The 6,000-nt window shown below is 36.9% G+C and overlaps 1 non-coding gene across 1 annotated transcript; it reads left to right on the plus strand.

The window, feature by feature from the left end:
- Positions 1 to 5,151: 5,151 nt before the first annotated feature.
- Positions 5,152 to 5,258, plus strand: LOC147925112 (small nucleolar RNA R71). Its single transcript, XR_015585545.1, has one exon. It is a non-coding gene; the product is annotated as a small nucleolar RNA R71 (small nucleolar RNA).
- The last annotated feature ends 742 nt before the right edge of the window (positions 5,259 to 6,000 follow it).

A 6,000-nucleotide genomic window follows, 5' to 3' on the forward strand; every position in this document is an offset into this window, starting at 1 on the left:
ACAAAAGAGTGGTTAGCGTTTAGGGTTTAGATTTTACAATTAAATAAAATTATATGTCGGTTTGGGTTTACAAAAGAGTGGTTAGAGTTTAGAGTTTAGATTTTACAATAAAATAAAATTATATGTCGGTTTGGTTTTAAAAAAGAGGGGTTAGGGTTTATAATTTAAAATTAAGAAAAATTAGATGTCGGTTTGGGTTTATAAAATAGGGGATAGTGTTTAGATTTTACAATTAAAAAAATTATATTTTAATTTGGGTTTATAAAAAGAATGATTTGGGTTTAGATGTTATAATTTAAAACTATAATATAATTTTAAATAATTTTAAAATTAATTAATATACAGAATTTATTTCCTTAATCAATAATTTGTTTCCTTAATCAGTAATTTATTGACATTTTATTATATTCAAATATGTGTTTTCTTTCTAAATTAATTTTTGAAATAATTTATTTTGATATGGTTGAAAAATAGCATTTATTATTCAAGGATTCGTTTCCTCTCATAAAATAATTTTATGAAACAAATAAACATTACCTATTTTTTTGTCGATATAAAAAGCATCTAATATATATATATATATATATATATATTGAAACAACTCGATCGGTTTTTATATATATATAATAATTAAGCACCCATAATACTTAATTAAACCAACAATAATGAATATGCACAGCGGAAACATACCAACAACAGGAACATTCCTAATCAGTCTAACCAACAACAACCTAGCATGCTACTAAACTTAGTTCCAACATTAATAAACATAACAACGACCAACAACAACATTCCTAATCAGTCTAACCAACAACAACATATAACCGAGACCCTAGATCATCCACCTCCTCATCGCCATGATTCTATGTCACATACCTGCACACCACAAACAACAATTGAGATGTGTAAGTATTATTACAAATACTTAATGATGCAATACTCCCATCTACTGGGTGATCAACAAGTCAATTAAAACCTAATGTGTACTCAACCACGATCTAGTGGTGTCGTCGTAACGCTTCAAGATCGAATCCACAGAGACCAAGCAATTGCACTATGAAATTATGAAGATTAAATATAGCTAAGACAAAAGAGGAAGTTTTGTAAAACAAGTAATAATCAAAATTGGAAAGTAAATAAACTGTTTTTAATTCAGAAAGGAAAATATTGGGCACAGAGAATCTTTGGGGGATACAATTCTCGGACTAAGGTGGTTAGATGGGGATGCGTTAAACACTGTTCTAGAACTCAAATCACGGTTGTAAAGCTAACCTACTTCCGCAACGTTAACTATTTATGCAATGAATTCACTAGACCCTAAACCGTCGTTTGAACCTAGCAAACCAAGCAAGCAATAACAAGTTCAAGTTTGATAAGTTCACAAGGTGCCTCAACTTCAACTTTCGTTGGCTAAGGTCCACCTTGCTGACCTATGTTCTTTTCTAGCAACTCAACAACACTTCGGTGCCACGATGAATTTAACCTATGATCATAAACTAGGTAGCTAATCTTGTTCAGGCTTTAAGAACAACAATAAATGAAGAACAAAATAGATCAACCCCAAATCTAGATCACCATCATTAGAGAATCATAAACCATTTTGAAACTCGAAACCCAATAGGAAAACTACTCAAACATAGAGAAACAGAAACAACAAATCAAAGATGAAGAAGACATAATTGAATTGCAAAAGAAAATAAATAAAAGGGGTTCAGAATTCTTCTCTAAAGTGTTAAAAAGGATTAGAGATCTTCTCCCAAAGGTTACAAGTACTAAAAAGCTGTGTAGAATAAAATTTTTTTTTCTAGAGGTCATGCCTCATCCTTAAATACTAAAATAAAACCCTAAAAGTCGGTTTAAAACGAAAAAGGAAAAGTTGCTTTGGGTTCGGGACTGGCCGATCCAAATGTGGATTGGCCGATCAAGGATGCTTTTTCTATGTTTGCTCCATCTGCTTGCTAGTCCAAACAGTTTTCACCAAAATGGCTCCAGATGCTTGTTTCCATCCCCAAAACACTCAGTTTCCTTCAAAAGCAACCTAGAACCTGTACAAACAAATAAAAGACTAAAAAGACTCTAAAAGCACATTTGGACTCAATAAAAGACTCAAAACAAACCTAAAAACTATGGTTAACACCTATAAAATACAGACACATCAATTCCCCCAGACTTGAATCTTTTCTTGTCCTCAAGCAAGAACAGACAAAAACTCAAGAAGAAAATGTTTGAAAGTGGAAACTCACATATTCTTGGAAACCTCTTCTTTGCACTCTTCATCAAATCAAATTAAGAACTACTTTTTGTACTATGCCCATGATTAGGATAAACACTCCCTACTCCAAAGCTTCATTCAAAAATCAAAAGTACTAAATCAATCATAAGAGTATTAGTTCAAGGCAAAGACTCCTATAAATGATCATAGTTTCCCAAATTTTTTTGTTATTATTTTTTTTTAGAAAATAAAAAGACTCAAAGAAAAAGAAAAATCCAAATAAAACAACCAAAGAAAACAACATTAGTAACTTGGAGACATCCCTCCCCCGGACTTACTTCACACCGTCCCGGTGTGAAAGAAAAACCAAGAAAAAAGCATCTCCGACAAAGAAAATAAGAAAACATGTAATAGAAAAAGAAAGGAAAAGAAACAAAAACCGGTGATTTCGCAGCTGGTGTTAGAGTTGTGTTGGCAAGGGTGGGGATCGATCGGTCTCGGAATGGGATAGACTGATCTGAAACATTATTGAACTTGGAGATATCTGCAGCAAACTAACGGGATCGACCGATCTGTAAAGAGGATCGATCAATCCAAAGCTCCTAGAACAACAACAAAATTTGCATCTTCTGCGTTTGGAACCTGTTCCTGAAAACACTTAACACCGGACATGATTTAACCGTAATAAATCCTAAAAACAAAACCAAAATCCTAAGACAAATAGAAATAAAAGGATAAGCCAGCACAAATCCCATGGGTCGCCTCCCATAAGCGCTTGTTTAAGGTCTATAGCTTGACCGTGGTTTCAGGTGTTAAGTGATGAGAGGATGAGAACTTGTGTCAAAACAAGCTCTCCCATTCGTCAGCTTAAGCTCCAGAATCTTTCTCATCATATCATCCATTGCTTCTTGGCCCTTCTCTTTAAACTCCGGAGTGAGGATGGCTGTAACCTTAGAAAAAGGCCGAGACTTTCCTTTACACTTCACCTTATACTCAATGGTGTCTCTAACATATTTCTAGGGTACCAAGGTTATGTGAAGATCTCGTATTACTCTCTCTATCTTCGACTTTTCTCTCTTCTTAACCTTCTTAGACCTCTTCTCAGAAGAATGATGTCTCCATCCATGACTTCGTTGCTTCATTCTTATCACCATTCTCTCCCATTAGCATGACATCCACCTTCTTCTCATCTTCTACAGTTAGACAATGTTTTGTAGCTTCATTTGTAGTGATTGCGTTGTAGAAGACTTTATCATCAATGTTAGAGAAAGTGATCCTCTTTTTAGGCAAGTCAGCAACTGTTCCCACTGTTGCTAAGAAAGGTCTCCCAAGAATCAAAGGCATAACATAACCCTCGCTAATTTCCACAACATAAAAATCTGTAGCAACCAAGCAACTCCCAACTTGAACATCTAAATTACTAATGAAGCCTTGTGGAGTTGTGGAGACAGCATTTGCAAACTTAAGAGAGACCTTAGAAGCCTTCATATCGTCAATCCCCAACCTCTCTGTGACATCTTTAGACATTACGTTCACACTAGATCCAATGTCACAAAGGGAATCCTCAAAGTTCACTCCTGAGATGGAGCATGGAACAACAAATTTTCCTGGATCTTCTAACTTTGGTAGTCTTTTCAAAACTGGAGCATGAATGTTCTTCTTCTCTAGAGCCAAAAACGCCTTAACCTCCACCAAATCATTTTCTTCAACCACAACATCATTGTAAACCTTCTTAAACAAAGAGATATGCTTTATTGCCTCTGTAAAGGGAATGTCAGCGGTGAACTCACTCATAACTTCTTTGTACCGATTATACTTCTTTTCATCCAGAGGTTTCTTCTAATGTCTACTTGGAAAAGGAATTTTTGGCCTATATGGCTTTGGTTCCACATGAAGTGACTCCCTAGCATATGCATCAGAGACAAACGAGCTGGATTTTCCCATACCTACAACAGGGACTGACCGGTCTGGACGTAGATCAGTCGATCTGAGACTTTCCAAGACAAGTTTTGCATTATTGATGGGATCGACTGATCTATAAGGGGGACTGGTCGATCCAACTTCTCTGGAGATCAGACTCGAATTATAAAAATGGATGGGACTGGCCGGTCTAGGCTCAGGACTGATCGATCTTGGCTCTGCGGAAGCCAAACGTGAGTTGATCACAGCACAACTCAGCCCATCTTCGAATCCACCATGGAGTGTTATAGCATTGCATGATTCTTTGTTCTTAGAGCTAAAAGAAATAGCAGAGACTCTCTTATTAATGGAATCAACACGTGAACTCAACCTCTCAAATTTCCCATTCAAATCAATGTACATGCTATCAATTTTGACATTAATCTCAGCAGAACTTTTCTTGTGGCCGTCCAGTAGTGCTTGCATCATCAATTCGAGTTTGTTATCTTGTGGAGCTGCAGATGGAGTGTGGTATCCAGCACCCTTGTTCTGAAATCCTTGCGGGAAGTTACCTTGTTGAATATGTGGAGGATACACTTGATCTTGAGGATTCTCGATAATGGTGCTTCTGTAAGAGAGATTAGGATGATTTCTATAATTCTGATTAAACCCATGATTCTGATAGTTCCCTTGTCCTCCTACATAGTTCAGCTCCTCTATTCCCTCAAAACCTGAATTTACTCCAACTTGTTGATAAGATCATGTCTGCTCGTCGCACATGTTGACAGCTTGTTGATCTATTTTCAAAGGAAGGTTTAGCTTAGCAGTGAGATTCTTAATAACATCTGTATTCACAAACAACACGCACAGAACGATCATACTCATAACTATGATTGATGTTACTCGCTGCAAGGTTTTCGATCAAGAGGTTTGCTTCAGCAGCAGTGATAGTAGAAAAATCTCCTCTGCTGGCAATATCGAGTGCCATCTGGTACTTCTGGTCAATTCCTCTATAGATGTTCATAAGATTCTCTTGTGAAAAACCATGATGAGGACAGTCTCTCATATACTCCTTGAATCTCTCCCACGCTTCACAAAAAGACTCCTTAACACCTTGTGAGAAGGTAGTAATCTTGCTCCTTAACATAGCTGATCGTGACTTAGTGTAGAAGTGGTTTAAAAACGCTGCTCTACATTGCTCCCAAGTGGTAAGTGATCCTCGGTCCAAGAGATTTAGCCATCTCAAAGCCTTATCTCCTAAAGAGAATTGGAACAAAGTCAACATGAGGTAATCATATGGAACTCCATTAGACCTTGTCGTACTAGCCAATCTCTCAAAATCTTCAATATGGTCCAGAGGGCTCTCTGAGGCTAATCCATTAAACACACAATTCTGGACCAAATTGATTAGGCTATGTTTGATCTCATAATCTTGTCTCGCATGAGCTGGTGATTGGATCGCAGATCGATTCAGAAACAGCCTGTTGTGAGCTTCTTCATCTCTCAAGGTAGCTCGCCTAGCAGGCAGATTGGGTTGACGAACCTCTTCATTGTCTTCGGCCATCTTATCGGAATCGGCTCTTGCTTTTCAGTTCTCTCGTTCCAGTCGTGCTAACTCCTCGTTTCGCAGATTTTGCAAATCAGTAGGCTTGTGGCTTCTTGTTTGCATTAACCTGAAACACAAGAGAAAGAGCTCAAGAACTAATTAGTAAATAAAAATAAAATATATCTTAGACTAAATTCAATTCTAAAATTCCAAAGGCAACGTTTGGTCCCCGGCAACGGTGCCAAATTGATCAACAGGTCAATTAAAAGCTAATGTGTACTCAACCACGATCTAGTGATGTCGTAGTAACACTTCAGGATCGAAACCACAGAGACCAAGCAAT

The sequence above is a fragment of the Camelina sativa genome, chromosome 16, assembly GCF_030686135.1.
Source record: "Camelina sativa cultivar CO46 ecotype springtype chromosome 16, ASM3068613v1".
NCBI classification, from domain to species: Eukaryota; Viridiplantae; Streptophyta; class Magnoliopsida; order Brassicales; family Brassicaceae; genus Camelina; species Camelina sativa.